This window comes from Cornus florida, unplaced genomic scaffold, assembly GCF_030987335.1.
Source record: "Cornus florida cultivar Cherokee Brave unplaced genomic scaffold, ASM3098733v1 CherokeeBrave_3.0.0_Hap2_Chr05, whole genome shotgun sequence".
NCBI classification, from domain to species: domain Eukaryota; kingdom Viridiplantae; phylum Streptophyta; class Magnoliopsida; order Cornales; family Cornaceae; genus Cornus; species Cornus florida.
Window position 1 is genome coordinate 76,638,493 of NW_026775575.1, and position 17,956 is coordinate 76,656,448.

The window sequence follows — 17,956 nt, forward strand, 5'->3', positions numbered from 1 at the left end:
GTACTCATGCCCACTATATATGCGTTTTGCATGTTGCCTACTATTCAGGTTGAGACAACCCTATAGCCTAGTGAGGTTCCTTTAGAGTGTATATATATATATATATATACGGACTACTAGTTATTGTTGGATTGACTAGGATGTATACGTGTATCGGATCTCTGCTTAGACTGTAGTAGAGTAGAACTTGTTTGTGGGCCTGACCCACCATTATTTTTCAGAAGTTCGTTAGGAGTAGAGGTTGTTCGTGCTGAGCGGGGATCAGTCTACTTCATTCTTCCGATACTGCATAGGAGTTCCTTTATGATTCAGTTTCCTGATTTAGACAGTTATTGCTGTCATTTATTTAGTTTGGATTTTCTAGGGGTCCACACAGTATGGATTCCCGAGTTGTATTTTGGAGGATCAGTTGTATCAGAAGAGTTTATTAATTAATGGAAATATATTATGAGATTTATTATTAGATTATCATTTTAGTTTCTTATCAGCATTTTATTTATTCTTCTATATGTTTTTTTGTACTCTGTGTTCGTTTATTGCTGATTTATTTTTGATATCCTCGGGTATTCGGGCGTGGGCCTGGCCAACCTGCATTCGGAAATCCGAGGGTATCACATCTTGCTAGTCTTTAATGTCTCTAGCAAGACGTTGGGCTCTTTTAGCCCGGATCAAACATCTTCTAGTGCATCTCCTCCTCAATGGGGTGATAAGTGCTTTGAACTCCACCCAACAAATGGTTCTTTGAGGAACTTGTTAGATTAAGCTCAAAAGACGTTTTCGGTCATTGGTCAAGACAATCTTTGGGCTTCCATGCCCTTTCAAAACAAGATTTTGAAACAACTTTCTCTGGTTTCAAGGTTGAAGATGGACTTATTGAAACTTTGGTCTCACACAAAAACTCAATTCCTTCACTTTTAAGGTTATGACATTTTTCTACAACATTAATCTCTTCATGCTTGTCAAATAAGTTGGGGGTTGGATTGAAAATATTCAACTTTACCTTCATGTGGCCAAACGAGATCTTCATTATCCCTGTCCTACAATTAATGTTGGCATTCGTGGTTGCCAAGAAAGGACGGCCAAGGATAACGGGAATTTGGCTCTTATGATTTGGGACCGGTTCCGTGTCAATGACAACGAAATCAACAGGAAAGAAGAATTTATCAATCTTAATCAAGACGTCCTCAATGATACCTCTAGGATTTTTGATTGATCGGTTGGCAAGTTGTAAAACCACTGACATCGGTTTCAAGTCTCCTAAGCCTAATTTGATATATACCGAGTATGGAAGAAGATTAACACTTGCTCCTATGTCAAGAAGAGCCCGATTAATGATATGATCACCAATGATGCATGAAGTGGTAGGTGAACTGGGGTCCTTAAACTTTGGAAGAGTGTTATGCTGCAAAATTGAGCTTACTTGCTCAGTTAAGACCACTTTTTTAGGTGCTTGGCTTTTGTTCTTCCTCTTTTGGGTGCACAAGTCTTTCAAGAATTTGGCATAAGCCGGAATTTGCTTGACTGCATCCAAAAGTGGAAGATTAACTTTTACTTGTTTAAACACGTCCATGATTTCATTTACTTTAGCCTTTTGCATGTCATTTGAAATGGATCCTTTTAAGGCATCCAGAAATGGAGCTTTTGGTTCAAAAACCTTTTCAGAAATTTTCTTTGAAGTCTCTTCAACACAAGAAGTTTTCAAATCATTTTGCAAATCTTTCTTTTCAAAATCACTTTTCAAATCACTTTTCAACACATTCTCATTTATATGGTCATGCACATGCAATGAAGGAGGAATATGATATGAAACGGGACGGGTGTCAACTTTTGGTTGTACCGATTCACTCTCTTCATTGGACATACCTACTTGGTTGTCCACAATCTTTCCACTTTGATGAGCACTGAAAAGTGCGTATTTAAACCCCTTAAGCTTAGGCATTCTAGTACCTTTATCTATCTTACTTTACCATTTTAAATTGATTTCGTATTATTTCCTTTTTCAGGCACTTATCCCAAAAATAAGCTAACTTAGCCAAATAAGAGCTTAATTGAAGCAATTCTAGGATTAAACAAAGAAAGGAGCAAAGTGGAGAAAGAAGGAAGCAAATGAAGCCAAAGGTGGCAAACAGCAAAATTCGATCGATCCAAGTTCAAGGTTCGATCGATCGAATAATGATCGATCTCAGCACTTCAAGATAGATCCAAGCCTTAACCCAAAAGCATAAAGTTCCGAAAGTTCGATCGATCCAACACCATCCTTCGATCGATCGAACACTTTTGTCCTTATTCAAATGATTGATCCTATCCACAGCTGTACCACCCACTAACCATTTTTGTCCTTTTCCTATAAATATCTCGGATTTGTCTTTTTCCAAAAAGCTCAGCCAGTTGGATCGATCCAGCCTAAGCTCGATCGATCTCATTTACTTTCAATTGATCCAAGTTCAAGGTTCGATTGATCGAACTTCCTCCAGTGCGAAAAAGTTAAAATTCTATCTCATTGAAAGTTGTTCTTTATCCAATCATTAGGGAATATTGTGTGCATGACCCCAGCTCATTTTGGGTGTCATTTTGACCTACCTATATAAGGATAAGGATTGCTTTTACAAAAAGAGGCCAACATTATTTTCATATCATCTCTTAGAGAAGAGGAGGAGGCTAGAGACACCATTGGAGTTCTTCATCAACAAGGAGCAGATTTCAACCATGGAATTAGCCCTTGAGGGTTGGAGCATCCTCTTGGGGCTAGAGTTAGCCCCAAGCATGTTTTCTGTATCTTAATTTTGTGTATTATTAAGGGATTAGTGTTGTAATTGATGTTTTAACACTTTAATATATATAGATCTTGTTTATTCAATGATTTATGTAGTTTAATACTTCCAATTGGTCATTTCATTCTATCCATATGTCTATATATGCTAGAATAGATGTTCATGTGCTTGTCTATAGATTTTGTGTTATTGATGCATGTCTATGTGTATTGATGCTATAGATTTGAAGATTATCAAAACATAGTGGTTAAAGGAATGCTTTTGTGATTATCTTGATGATTCATGCTTATCTCTTGATGGATTATGCCTCTCCCTTAGTTTATTTTCATACTAGTAGTGTAGATGTAGTGTAGTTGTATTGTAGTGTTAAATGGGAGGACAATCTATGCTTGTTGTTTGATGATCCAAGCTTTTGAATGCAATTAGCATATGTCTCTATCCTTGTGTTGTATTTGGATTGTGAGCTTAATGAAATGATTAATGACTTGTTTTGATTTATTGTGCATTTACATGTTGTTTAGACAATATATGCTTCATTGCTTAGATATATTGTGTCTTTCACATGATATTTAGACAATACATGCTTAACTAGTCATCCTTTCTTGTTGAATCAACTAAATACACACACACCAATATTGCAACACACCATTTGCCCTCATTAATCACTTTTCAATGATATAGAAATGCATTGCTTGGTGGTGATCTCTAAACCCCAAGATCTGTCTCTCTTACTTACTCTTAATTGCACTCTTTTGCTATCACTTAGTTTAATTTAGTTGCTCTTTAATCAACCAACCAACCAATTGTTTGATCACTCGACCTACTAGCCCTAATTGTGATTCCATGACATTGCTCGATCCCCATAATCCCGTGGGACAATCCCTTCTCACTCATACTACATAGTATAGGTGTTAAGCGATTTATAAATTTAAGTATGATGCCCACTTGACACTAATTTCCAAACTCAAAGTGTTGTGCATTATTTTGTGCACACCTAGGGGTAAGCATCATCGTTTTTGGCGCCGTTGCCGGGGATTTGTTGATTAGATTTGGCAACGTCGGATTTATTGAATTGATTAGGATTAGTACTCTTTTGATTGTGTCTTTACTTTATTTTTATTTTTCTTTTTGGTTACTTATTGTGTTGTTCTTACTTAACTATGTGCATTGTTGGAGAGGAAGCAAGCAAAGGAGCCATTGAGCATTTAATTCAAGCAAACAAAGAAAGTAAAAAGCTAAAAATTCTAAAATTGTTAAGCCAAGCTTTAAAATTTGGAGTTGAAGTGCTAAAGGACCTTTGTGAGATTTTCTTTACTCAATCCCTTAGTTAAATCGTCGGCCCGCGTGGAGGCTTATTTTTAATTATCTTGCATCATTATTGTTAAAGTATGGGAGTATGAATTAAATGTTTATGGAAAAAGTCTAATTGCATTATTGTGAAGGCATAGTGTTTGCCATTCTTTGTGTTTGTTATGTTTTATATTGTGCATGCATGGGTATCGTTCATTGAGACCAACTCTTGTCCCTCTTGATTTACATCTTAAATCTATCATTAGAAATCCTAAGGGAAGAGGAAGTTCAAATAGAGCCAATCTTTCAATGGATGACCATAATGATAATCATGTTCAGGACATTGGTCACATAGACCAACAAGGTATCCTTCATCCCAATGTGCACAATGAGAACATACAAGTACCATTAGGCATGCCTAGGCCATTCATTCACCAACCACCACAACAACAAGGCCAAGTTCCATATGGAATGCCAAGGCTAATATATGTTCCACAACCTCCCATAAATAATCAAGGAATTCAAAACCAAGGTGTTCATGTTGCACCTCAAGTAGCTAATCCACCTCTTGCTTTAAGAGACCATTATGTGCCTAATGAGTATAATGCACCTACATGTATCCAATTGCCTCCATTTAGAGCACATCATTATGAAATTAAGCCACAAACCATTCAAATGCTTCCTAACTATCATGGACTTCCAAGTGAAGAACCTTACAAGCATTTGGATGAGTTTCTTGAAGTATGTTCCACCGTAAAATATACGGACATGCCGAAAGAGGTTTTAAGACTCAAACTTTTTCCATTCACCTTAAAAGACAAGGCAAAGTATCGGTTTAACAATCTTAGGCCTTTTTCAATCACTTCTTGGGCAGAAATGCAACAAGAGTTCTTGAAGAAGTACTATCCGGTTTCTAAGACCAATGCCATGAGGACCTCAATTCGAGAATTTTCATATGAGGATGGAGAAACATTTCATGAGGCATGGGAACGCTTCAATGAATTGCTTAGGAAGTGTCCACATCATGACATGCCCAAATAGCAATTAGTTCAATACTTCTTTGAGAACTTATCAGACAACTATAAGGGTATAGTTGACGCTTCCATGGGTGGCTCATACATTAATAGGCATGAGGATGACATGTGGCGTCTTTATGAAAGCATGAGTGAAAATTCTTTGCATAGAACACTATCATCCAAGAATGGTAGAAATTCACAAGGTATGAAGAGTGTTGGCTTACATCAGGTCGACCATTAAAATGAAATAGCCGCCGAAATGAAGTCTTTATCTCAAAGGTTTGATCAATTTTTGATTAACCAAAACTCGGCGAACCAAGTATCTTCCTTCCCTAACCATTCTCATCGTGCATCAAATGAAGCATGTATGACTTGTTCTAGTGTTCTTCATTCTACTTCTCATTGTCCTCACGGACAAGTGCAAAGTGAACCTAATGAACAAGTCAATGCGGCTTTTATGAACCAAGGGAACAATCCTTATGGTACTCATTATAATCCAAGTTGGAGGAATCATCCGAATTTCTCTTGGAAAAACCAAGGAAAGGGCTCAAACCCTTCCCAAGGTGGTTTTCAAAGGAAGTACATTCCACCTCCACTTCAAAACCAAGGATCCCAAGGTTATAAACCCTATCAATCACAAGGGAATCAATTTGATAATTCTCATTTTCCCAACCAATCTTATTCCCAAGGTAATACTAGAAGTCCCGCCTTTGAAGAGAAAGTTTTGAATGCTTTGGGCACTTTAGAGGCTAACACTCAATTGTTTCATTCTCACTCTCAATCTATTGCGAAGTTAAAAACCTAAGTAGGGCAAATAGCAAGCACTCTCAATGCAAGAGAGAAGGGACAGATGCCTATAAATGCCCCACCTAAGCAACAATGTGTTGTGGAAACCCATTCCTCATCGGAAGGCCACACCATTGAACATGTTAATGCGGTGACTACCTTGTGGAGTGGTAAGATTGTAGATAATCATATTGGAATGTCTAATGAAGAGAGTGAACCGGTGCAACCTCAAGTTGTCACCCGTCCCATTTCACATCCCATTCCTCCTTCATTGCATATACATGATCTTGTAAATGAGAAAGTTTTAAAAGATGTGTTTGAAAAAGAAGTTTTGAAAAATGATGTTGAAAAGGTTTTATTGAAAAATGATTTGAAAACTTCTTGTGTTGAAGAGAGTTCAAAGGAAATTTTTAAAAAAGTGTTTGAACCAAAGGTTCCATTTCCTGATGCCTTAAAAGGATCCATTTCAAAAGACAAACAAAAGGCAAAAACCAATGAAATCATGGAAATGTTTAGGCAAGTGAAAGTTAATCTTCCACTATTGGATGCAATCAAGTAAATTTCGGCTTATGCTAAATTCTTGAAAGACTTGTGCACCCAAAAGCGGAAGAATAAGAGCCAAGTACCAAGAAAAGTGGTTTTGACCGAGCAAGTAAGCTCAATTTTGCAACATAACACTCTTCCAAAGTTTAAGGACCCTGGTTCACCCACTACATCATGCATTATTGGTGATCATATCATTAATCGGGCGCTTCTTGACTTAGGAACAAGTGTTAACCTTCTTCCATACTCGGTTTATGTCAAATTGGGCTTAGGTGAATTGAAACCGATGTCGGTAGTTTTGCAACTTGCCGACCGATCCATTAAGAAGCCTAGGGGTATAATTGAGGATGTTTTGATAAAGATTGACAAATTCTTCTTCCCGGTTGATTTCGTTGTCATAGACACGGAACCGGTTCCTAATCCTAAGAGCCAAATTCCCGTTATCCTTGGTTGTCCTTTCTTGGCAACCGCTAACGCCAACATCAATTGTAGGACGGGGATAATGAAGATTTCATTTGGTCACATGAAGGTGAAGTTGAATATCTTTAATCCTACACCCAATTCATTTGACAAATATGAAGGAGAAGTTAATGTTGTAGATGAATGTCATGATTTTCAATGCCAAAGAAATGAGCTTTTGTGTAAAACCAAAACTTCCAAAGGATCATCTTCAACCTTACATTCTAAAAGTCTTGTTTCAAACTCTTGCTTTGAAAGGGCATGGAAGCCCAAAGGTTATAATTGCATAGACAAGGGACCAAAGACTTCTTTTGAGCTTAATTAAATAAGTTCTTCAAAGAACCATTTGTTGGGTGGAGTTCAAAGCATCTATCACCCCAACAAGGAGGGGATGTATTATAAGATCTTTGATCCGGGTTAAAAGAGCCCAATGTCTTACTAGGGACGTTAAAGACTAGCAAAAGCATTCGTAGGGTGTCAAAACCCTATTCCTCCCCTATTTCTATCTGTCATTTCATTTCTTGCGAAGTCTAGATACTTGTTTTTAGTTCATATGCATTTCAAGGAGCTTTGGTGAGGATTGCATAAGCTTTCATGTCATTATTGAGCATTCTGCATAGTTCGATCGATCTCAAACTTGAGTTCGATCGATCGAACTCTTCTCTGCATCCAACACTTAGAAAAATTTTCGACCTGCAGAAACCTGCATCCAAATCACCTCTCCGTCCCATCGTTCAAACCACCTCCAAGATCGATCAAGAGACCTTCAATCGATCCAACTTCCAAGTTCGATCGATCTCATGACTTAACACTTTGGAAAATTTTGAGCCTGCATCAACCTGCATATTTCAGCTCTCTGTCTGATCGTTCGAAACATTCCAAGATCGATCTGAAAGTTCTTCGATCGATCCAACTTCCCAGTTCGATCGATCTCATGTTCTAACACTTAGTCAAATTTTTGAACCAAAAACCTGCATATTTTTGCTCTCTGTCTGATCGATCGAACTCTTGTTTCGATCGATCTCAATCTTCATTTCATTATTTTAACTTTATTTTGACTTTTCAAATTTTCAAAAATCCAAAAATATTTTTATTTTTATTTTATTTTATTTCATTTTACTTTATTTTATTTTCATTTTATTATATTACATTTTAAAAAATCCCAAAATATCTTAATTAATTTTTAATTATTAAGTGTTTATTCAATAATGCAAAAAAAAAACTTTGAAGAGAGTTCATCAAAGTTCGATCGATCACAATTGAGTTCGATCGATCACAATTGAGTTCGATCGATCGAACTCTGTCGGGAATGTTTTTAAAAATAAAATCAAGGGTTCTCAAGATCGATCATTTAGATCGATCTCACCCTCTCTCAAACCCTAGACCCTCTCGTCGCTGTCACTGTGCATCATTATCTTCCCCTTCTCCGGCAAGCCCTCCGGTGTCATCAAGCTTCTCGAATCACTCTCTCTCATCTCGGTTTCATCTCTCCCTCTTCATCTCCAATTTTCTCTCCGGTTGAGGTAAGAACCGAGATCTACTTTGAAGCTTGATTTGATTTGATGCATACATGTTATATATATTTGATTTAGGATGCCTAGATGATCGAATCCACCATTTTTAAAGCTTCGAAGCACTGTATTTCCATATATATATGTGTGTGTTGCTTCGTGTATATATACTTTGCATATTTTCAGATTTTGATCTCATTTTGGGAGTTTAGGCTTTGATTAGTGATGGGGATGTGTTGATTTGTTGTGTTGATGGGCCCATGAACACGTTCGTGTGGGCCCCATGCTTCCAAGGTCACAGATCTGTGACCTTTGGGTTTTCATCGTTGCACAGTTCGATCGATCAAACTAGTATCTCCGATCGATCTTGAGAGATCGATCGAACTCATGTCTTCGATCGATCGAAGTAGTGAGATCGATCTCACTTACTTTTGATCGATCCAAATTTTGTGATCGATCTCACTTTTTTTTATGATCGATCGAACTTCACAGATCTCACACACACACTTCATTCATCATATCTATGCCCAATGCCTGTGATATTCCACATTGGATGCATTTCATACTTACATTGTTTAGCATGTTTCATATTCTACCACTTGCATAGATTCATGTCATATTGTCTATTTTACTTGACATCCATGATTCTATTTCGTGCTTTTAAATTTCTTATTCTGGCACTAACTCCCATTACAAGTTTTTTCTTTTTCTTTTTGCAGGCCATGGTAAAGAAGAAGACCGTTGCTAACGGGCAACACGGGCCCACCCGCCATACTAGGCCACGGACAGAGGAGCCCGCAGAGCCCTCTTATGCACAGCGGGAGCCAGCACAGGCTACCCCGCCTCAGTCACCATCTCATGAGCTTGAGGATGACCATATACCATCCACTTCTATGGTTCATCTTGTTTTCACTCCATCACCATCTCCACCGTAGACTGGAGCTGAGCATTCATATATACCTCCTCAACCACCTCAGCCTGCTCAGCCAGCTCATCTGCGGCGTGATAGGCCCACGCCTCAATATGCACACATGACCCTCGACTATGAGTCGAAGTTTAACACAGCCTTCTTCTCTCGATCAGTGCTGACCCAATCCACCTACCAGGATATTATTCAGAGGGGCCTAGCCGCTATTCTTGCCCCCGTTACAGAGCCGGTTTACCCACGGCTGGTTCGGTTGTTCTACTAGAACCTCCGACCATCGCTGCGTACCACAGCCGAGATGGTCACTTCTATCAATGGCCATCCGATCACCATTATAGTGGACACTTTAGCCTGCTCTTGCCGCTGTCCACATAGATATCCTCCAAAGCTTCAGGACACATATCCGAGGCTATTCAGGCATTCATATGCCGACATGGCAATTTCCCTCACAGGTCACCATGCCAGTAGCGCGACTTTCGCCACCCGGACACACCTTCCAGACGACCTATGGTTTATTGATTCCGTCCTTTACCGGAATATCTACATGGCGGGGCACAAGATTCAGAGAAGGGGCGATTATCTGACAGCCCGTTACTTTTTCTACACAAAGCACTGGGTGTCCATTCTCGCGCTCATCTGGAGCGTGATGAGGAAGCTGTATGATAAGTACATCAGCAAGGAGACGCCCGAATGGGCTAAGTCTCTTCCTTTCAGCCACCTCATCACCCAGATTCTCATTGACCAGCGCTATCCCATCTATCCTCAGGAGCACCCCGAGAGAAGTTCCTGTCACTTCCTCAGGAAGGACTGGAACAAGACCTACCGCTCCCATATTACCAGGTTACAGGACCACGCGGTACTGGCTGCAACAGAGTTAGAGCTGGAGGAGGCACAGGTACAGGCACAGGTACAGGCACAGGCCCAGGCAGAGGCACCGGTAGAGGTAGCAGCAACACATCCCGCGGCGGACGACGCACCAGTCGATCCAGCTGCCGAGCATTTAGACATTGACTTAAAGCGCCTTGTAGACGATGCAGAGCAGGGCTCTCCAGCCAGGTCACCCATTCATGAGCAGGAGCAGACTCAGGAGCTTTCTTTTGATTCATCTATGCCTGAGACTTCAGATATGACCCCTGGCTTTGGAGTACGTCTGCAGATGCTCGAGGATGCTGTTGTTACCATCCGAGCTGACCTCACAGCCCACAGAGCTGAGTTTGTTGCCTTCCGCACGGATGTCGCAACCATGTTCAGAGATTTATCCAGAGACATCCGCAAAGCTAAACCTGCCCGTCCTACCTCATCTTCCTGAGCTCCTAGTCTTTTCTATCTTTTGATCCCCCTCTCCTTTTGATACTTTATTATTGTCACTGTATTATTTTTACAACTAGTCTGTCGGCTTTGATATTTTTGTTGTACATGCACTTTATCCGTTTTATATATATCTATTTTTGCTATGGATGTCATATAATTGTATTCTCATATCTGTATGTTTGACTCCATCAGGTGCATCACAGTGACTTCAGTGAGAGAGTGCTACCCAATTTCCAAGACCACCCTTATACCTCTCTCATTTCATTATCTGTTTTATCCTATTTACACTTGCATGTCCACTGTGCACTGATTATCCCATTTTGTTATCTGATAAGTTTATCCAAGTGCCAATTTTCAGGACCACAGTTCATCCCAAGTTTGGGGGGGCAATGCCACCCACTTCGGATACTTCAGTCCCGATCATTCTTGCTTAGTTGCACTGGTATACTCTTTCCTTTGTTCTCTTTGCACATTGAGGACATTGTGCAATTTAAGATTGGGGGGAATGGTGCTCTACAGTGTTAGTTTTAAATTCAAAATTTTAGCATGACTTGTGTATTTGAGGGATATTTCTATGATTGATCTATATCTAGCTATGATTTTGATCTTTTGAGGACTATATTGCTTAAAATTTAAAAATTGCTTGACTTGAGATTCCAATACTCCTTGTATGCCTTATAAATGTTATTTAGGAGTAAATTTTTCAAAAATTTGATATCATGCCTACACTTGTGGTCCACATCATCTTGATTTTATTATTATTTTGAGATTCATTCGAGGATTCTACACTAGCACCGGCGCACACTGGCATTCATTTATGGGGTATATGCTTTGTTAATTATTGAATTGGTTATATCCCAATTGAGCTAGTAGTGCATTGAAAGCTTTCATTCTTAATAAAGGTGGATAATAACCCCTTTTCACTAAGTAGCCGGGATTCTAGCCTCATCAAGCACTGAACTTCTCGTGCCGAAAGGTGGAGGGCCCAAACTCTAGGTTAATAATTGAATTCAAAAAAAAAAAAAAAAAAAAGCCAAAAGCAATAAAAGTGAGGACTTCTCCCAAAAAGGTGAGAAGTAGGAAACGATTAGATGGTTGTTGTCTTGATTTGTAGCCTAGTTGATTTGAGCTTGTAAGTCCGTAGGGGTATTTGAATGCCTAATGCCCTAAAACCGTCTGGTTTGGAAGTCATTGACCTAACGCTTGACCTCATGAATCGCTAGAAAGCTTAATAGATCAACACATTACACTATACTTCCATCTTTGATCCTCAATAAAAAAAATAAAAAATTAAGTGAAAAGAACAAGCGCATCTAGAACAATAAGCTTTAATAAAAGGTCCACTTTTATCTTGATGATCGGTACTAGATTTTTATGCTAGTTTGAGGGTAGGGATGTGATTAATTCTTTAGTTGGCTTAGATAGCAACACATTTGATGCCGGTCCACTCAAAAGGGTTCTAGAGTTGTTTTGATTTTCATAATCATTTTCTTGATGTGTGGATGACCATACTTGTTTGTTTGATGTTGAAATTTTGGGAGATTGCTTAGAAAGGGTTGAAAATTTTCATACTTGAGGTAGTTTTCTCCCAATGCTTGTTTGCAATATTGGTGCCTCTTTTGAAAGAATGAGCTTAATGTTTGTGGGTACCATTTCTGGAAACTCTCACGAGACTTCACTCGCCCACTAGAGGTAACCTAGGGGTCTAAAAGGCTTATTGCATATGTTAAGTGCAATCGTGTTCCCTACGAAAATGGCGTTATCCTTTTATTGTTTTCTAGATTAATACTTGTATAGTTGTTTATTTCATTCCTTTACTTTCTAGCTCAATGCTAGGGACTAGCAATATTTAAGTTTGGGGGTGTGATGAGCACTGAAAAGTGCGTATTTAAACCCCTTAAGCTTAGGCATTCTAGTACCTTTATCTATCTTACTTTACCGTTTTAGATTGATTTCGTATTATTTCCTTTTTCAGGCACTTATCCCGAAAATAAGCTAACTTAGCCAAATAAGAGCTTAATTGAAGCAATTCTGGGATTAAACAAAGAAATGAGCAAAGTGGAGAAAGAAGGAAGCAAATGAAGCTAAAGGTGGCAAGCAGCAAAGTTCGATCGATCCAAGTTCAAGGTTCGATCGATCGAACAATGATCGATCTCAGCACTTCTAGATAGATCCAAGCCTTGACCCAAAAGCATAAAGTTCCAAAAGTTTGATCGATCCAACACCATCCTTCGATCGATCAAAAACTTTTTTCCTTATTCAAATGATTGATCCTATCCATAGCTGTACCACCCACTAATCACTTTTGTCCTTTTCCCATAAATATCTCGGATTTGTCTTTTTCCAAAAAAACTCAGCCAGTTGGATCGATCCAGCCTAAGTTCAATCGATCCAAGTTCAAGGTTCGATTGATCGAACTTCCTCCAGTGCGAAAAAGTTAAAATTCCATCTCATTGAAAGTTATCCTTTATCCAATCATTAGAGAATATTGTGTGCACGACCCCAGCTCATTTTGGGTGTCATTTTGATATACCTATATAAGGATAAGGATTGTTTTTACAAAAGGAGGCCAACATTATTTTCATATCATCTCTTGGAGAAGAGAAGGAGGCTAGAGACACCATTGGAGTTCTTCATCAACAAGGAGCAGATTTCAACCATGGAATTAGCCCTTGAGGGTTGGAGCATCATCATCATGAGTGGCTAGACATCCTCTTGGGGCTAGAGTTAGCCCCAAGCATGCTTTCTATATCTTAATCTTGTGTCTTATTGAGGGATTAGTATTGTAATTGATGTTTTGACACTTTGATATATATAGATCTTGTTTATTCAATGATTTATGTGGTTTAATCCTTCCAATTGGTCATTTCATTCTATCCATATGTCTATGTATGCTATAATAGATGTTCATGTGCTTGTCTATAGATTTTGTGTTATTGATGCATGTCTATGTGTATTGATGCTATAAATTTGGAGATTGTCAAAACATAGTGCTTAAATGAATGCTTTTGTGATTCTCTTGATGGTTCATGCTTATCTCTTGATGGTTTGTGCCTCTCCCTTAGTTTATTTTCATGCCAATAGTGTAGATGTAGTGTAGTTGTATTGTAGTGTTAAATGGGAGGACAATCTATGCTTGTTGTTTGATGATCCAAGCTTTTGAATGCAATTAGCATATGTCTCTATCCTTGTGTTGTATTTGGATTGTGAGCTTAATGACATGATTAATGACTTGTTTTGATTTATTGTGCCTTTCACATGTTATTTAGACAATATATGCTTCATTGCTTAGATATATTATGCCTTTCACATAATATTTAGACAATACATGCTTAACTAATCATCCTTGCTTGTTGAATCAACCAAATACAGACACACCAATATTGCAACACACCATTTGCCCTCATTAATCACTTGTCAATGATATGGAAATGCATTGCTTGGTGGTGATCTCTAAACCCCAAGATCTGTCTCTCTTACTTACTCTTAATTGCACTCTTTTGCTATCACTTAGTTTAATTTAGTTGCTCTTTAATCAACCAACCAACCAATTGTTTGATCACTCGACCTACTAGCCTTAATTGTGATTCTACGACATTGCTCGATCCCCATAATCCCTTGGGACGATCCCTTCTCACTCATACTACATAGTATAGGTGTTAAGCAGTTTATTAATTTAAGTATGATGCCCACTTGACACTAATTTTCAAACTCAAAGTGTTGTGCATTATTTTGTGCACACCTAGGGGTAAGCATCACACTTCTTAAGGTAGTCACCACATTAACATGTTCTATTGTGTGATCTTCCGATGAGGAATGAGTCTCCACAACACATTTTATCTTTTGTGGGGTATTCAAAGGCATTTTTCCTTTCTCTCTAGCATTTAAAGTGCTAGCTATTTGCCCTACTTGGGTTTCTAGCTCAGCAATGGATTGAGAGTAAGAATGAAGTAATTGTGTGTTTGCCTCTATGATCGATCATCGACTATCATAATAATAATCAACCCTTTGCAATAGCACAAATCATTGTAAAATAGGGCTATTGTTTAGGTAAGTCAAACCACAGGGATTGCTAGTTTATGGCAACCAAGCTTCTAAAATCACTTTTAGCTTAATAAAAGTGGTGTAAGGTTTTTGATTGGTTTGTCACTTGGTAACATGGAATAAAAGATTGTATAAAACAATAAATGCAAAGAATTTAAAGAGGAAGGAAATCTAGGTAGAGAGGACTAGGGAAGTGAATTCAGTACCAACCCTATACACATGCTAGATTATGGTTAAATTGGGAAACAAATTAGATATATATGGCAATGAGATGTAATAATTCAAGATTACTACACTACCTTCAAGAATTTCATAGGATCAAGAATTAAGCATAATCCCTCAAAGTTTCATATGCTTGACTACCTAAATTAGAGTGTAGCTTCACATATTCACTATGCTAGGGACTATCAAATCCCTCAATACTATGGTGATAGCACATGGAGCCAAGAATCAAGAAAAATCCGTCAAAGGGGGACCCTAAGCCATGGACTAACAAGGTTCTCAAATATATGCCAATAAAAACATTTTCACAATCTTATTTCCATTATCACTATGAAAATGAAAGCAATACAACCATGAGAATATACAATCCAAGACAAGATAATAGATTAAACATGATCATTTATAAACATTTAGGTCCATTACATCAAATACAAGCTCTAGATCATGAAAATACCATATATATACACACTTCATTTCCCAAAGTAAACCAAAACTAAGACATGCTTACAAGGAGGAGCTTCATCACCTCCTTAGAAAGGGGGTTAGTTACCCATAGGAGCAATGGAGGAAGGAGAAGAGGTCATCATCCCCACCATTTTCGCACCTCAAGGCCACAAGACATACAAACCCTCTTGCTCACAATATTTCTCTCTCTAAAACCTTCCTCAAATGAGATATATATCCTTTTACATGCTTTAAGCCTCTAATATATCAACCTTAGCCTTCCATCCACTCCAAATTCATGGTCCTAAAGCCTCTAGACAATTTTAGAGCAATCCTCTAATTAAGGGGATAACATTAGGTGAAAAGAAGGGAGCACATGCTCTCTTGTCTGTAGATCGGCGGGCGCCCGCATGCGTAGGGCGGGCACCCGCGGAAGCTCGAAGAATCTGCCCAAAACGGCGGGCGCCTGCGGGTGATTGTCAGCTCTGCGTACCTTTGGCAAAAAGGCCATAACTCCCTGCTCTGAACTCCAAATGATAAACTGTTTAATAATTTGGAAAGATAACTCAAAGATATAAGTACATTATGTTTTAATGGGAGTCTAATTCTCAAGTGTGGTGGGTCAAAAATGAAGAAAAAAGTTGAACTTCATTATTGCCAGGCTATAAATTTCAGCATTGCACACTAGGGTAAAAATGACATAACTCTTTGGATACAAATCCAATTGAGGCAAACTTTATATCTATGGAAAGCTGACTCATAGACTTTCATATTTCATGTTTTACTAAAGACCAAATTCACACACGAAAAAGGTCAAAATTGGAGGCCAAAGTCTAATGGAATATCAACCGGTGCCCGCACTGTTACAGCCTTGCACCAATTTGCTACTTGCAACCTGAAATGATTTGGCTCGGCCCGAAGACACGGTAATTCTTCCTACAACTTTTTGCATAGAGCGTCATGAGTCCCGGGTATCATTAATCTTGGCTAAAATTAAGGTCCTTGGTAGCGGCGTGCTTTGACTCTTTAAGAACTCGTCAAAGCATCTCTTTTAACTCTCTTTGGGGAACCAACCTGAAAATAAACAAAAGCATGCAAATGAAGCTAGAATATGCAATATGATAAAATAATAGACTTAACTAATGCAAATAAGGGCGCTTGAATATGTAATATTCGACGCTTATCACTCTAAAGTGTCCAAAGCGGTCAAAACTTTCTCTTCAAAAGCGGGACTTCTAACATTTCTTTGGAAATATGATGGTTGATTAGGAAAATGAGAATTAGAAAATTGGTTTCCTTGTAATTGGTAGGATGATCTAAAACCTTGGGAACCTTGGCTTTGTAGTGGAGGTGGAATATACTTTCCTTGAAAACCACCTTGGGAAGGGTTTGAGCCCTCCCCTTGGTTTTTCCAAGAGAAGTTCGGGTGATTCCTCCAACTAAGATTGTAGTGATTACCATAAGGATTGTTCCCTTGATTAGCAAAAACAACATTTGCTTGTTCATAATGCTCACTTTGCATATGTCCATGAGGACAATTGGAAGTAGAACGTAAAACACTTGAACAAGTCATACATGTCTCATTAGATGCATGATGAGAATGGTTAGGGAAGGAAGATACTTGATTCGCCGAGTTTTGGTTGATCAAAAATTGATCAAACCTTTGAGATAATGATTTTATTTCGGCGGTAATTTCATTGGAGTGGTTGACTTAATGTAAGCCAACACTCTTTCTACCACTAGAATTTCTACCATTCTTCGAAGATAAAGTATGATGCAAAGAATTTTCACTCATGCTCTCATAAAGATGCCACATGTCATCCTCATACCTATCAATGTAAGAGCCACTCATGGAAGCATCAACCATGCCATTGTAATTATCCGATAAGCTCTCAAAGAAATATTGAACTAATTGCCATTGGGACATGTCATGATGTGGACACTTCCTAAGCAATTCATTAAAGCGTTCCCATGCCTTATGAAATGTTTCCCCATCCCCATGTGAAAATTCCCTAATTGAAGTTCTCATGGCATTGGTCTTAGTAACCGGATAGTACTTCTTCAAGAACTCTTGTTGCATTTTAGCCCAAGAAGTTATTGAAAAAGGCCTAAGATTGTAAAACCAATATTTTGCCTTATCTTTAAGGGTGAATGGAAAATTTTTAAGCCTTAAGACCTCTTCCGGCATATCCGTATATTTTACGATGAAACATACTTCAAGAAACTCATCCAAATGCTTGTAAGGTTCTTCACTTGGAAGTCCACGATAGTCAGGAAGCATTTGAATGGTTTGTGGTTTGATTTTATAGTGGTGTGCTCTAAATGGTGGCAGTTGAATGCATGTGGGTGCATTATATTCATTAGGCACATAGTAATCTCTTAAAGTAAGGGAATGATTAGCAATTAGAGGTACAACATGGGCACCTTGATTGCCTTGAATGATGGAAGGTGGTGGAGCATAGATTGGCCTTGGCATTCCCAATGGAACTTGGCCTTATTGTTGTGGTAGATGAACAAATAGCCTTGGCATGCCTAATGGGACTTGCATGTTATCATGATGCATATTGAGGTGGAGGATACCTTGTTGGTCTATGTGACCAAGGCCCTCCACATGGTCCCCATTGTGTCCTTCCA

At 38.6% G+C, this 17,956-nt stretch overlaps 2 pseudogenes; one reads left to right on the forward strand and one right to left on the reverse strand.

Annotated features, from left to right (window-relative positions):
* Window positions 1-4,993: 4,993 nt before the first annotated feature.
* On the reverse strand, window positions 4,994-5,092 carry LOC132310716 (small nucleolar RNA R71; annotated as a pseudogene).
* A 12,155-nt stretch (window positions 5,093-17,247) lies between these two features.
* On the forward strand, window positions 17,248-17,346 carry LOC132310723 (small nucleolar RNA R71; annotated as a pseudogene).
* Window positions 17,347-17,956: the final 610 nt, after the last annotated feature.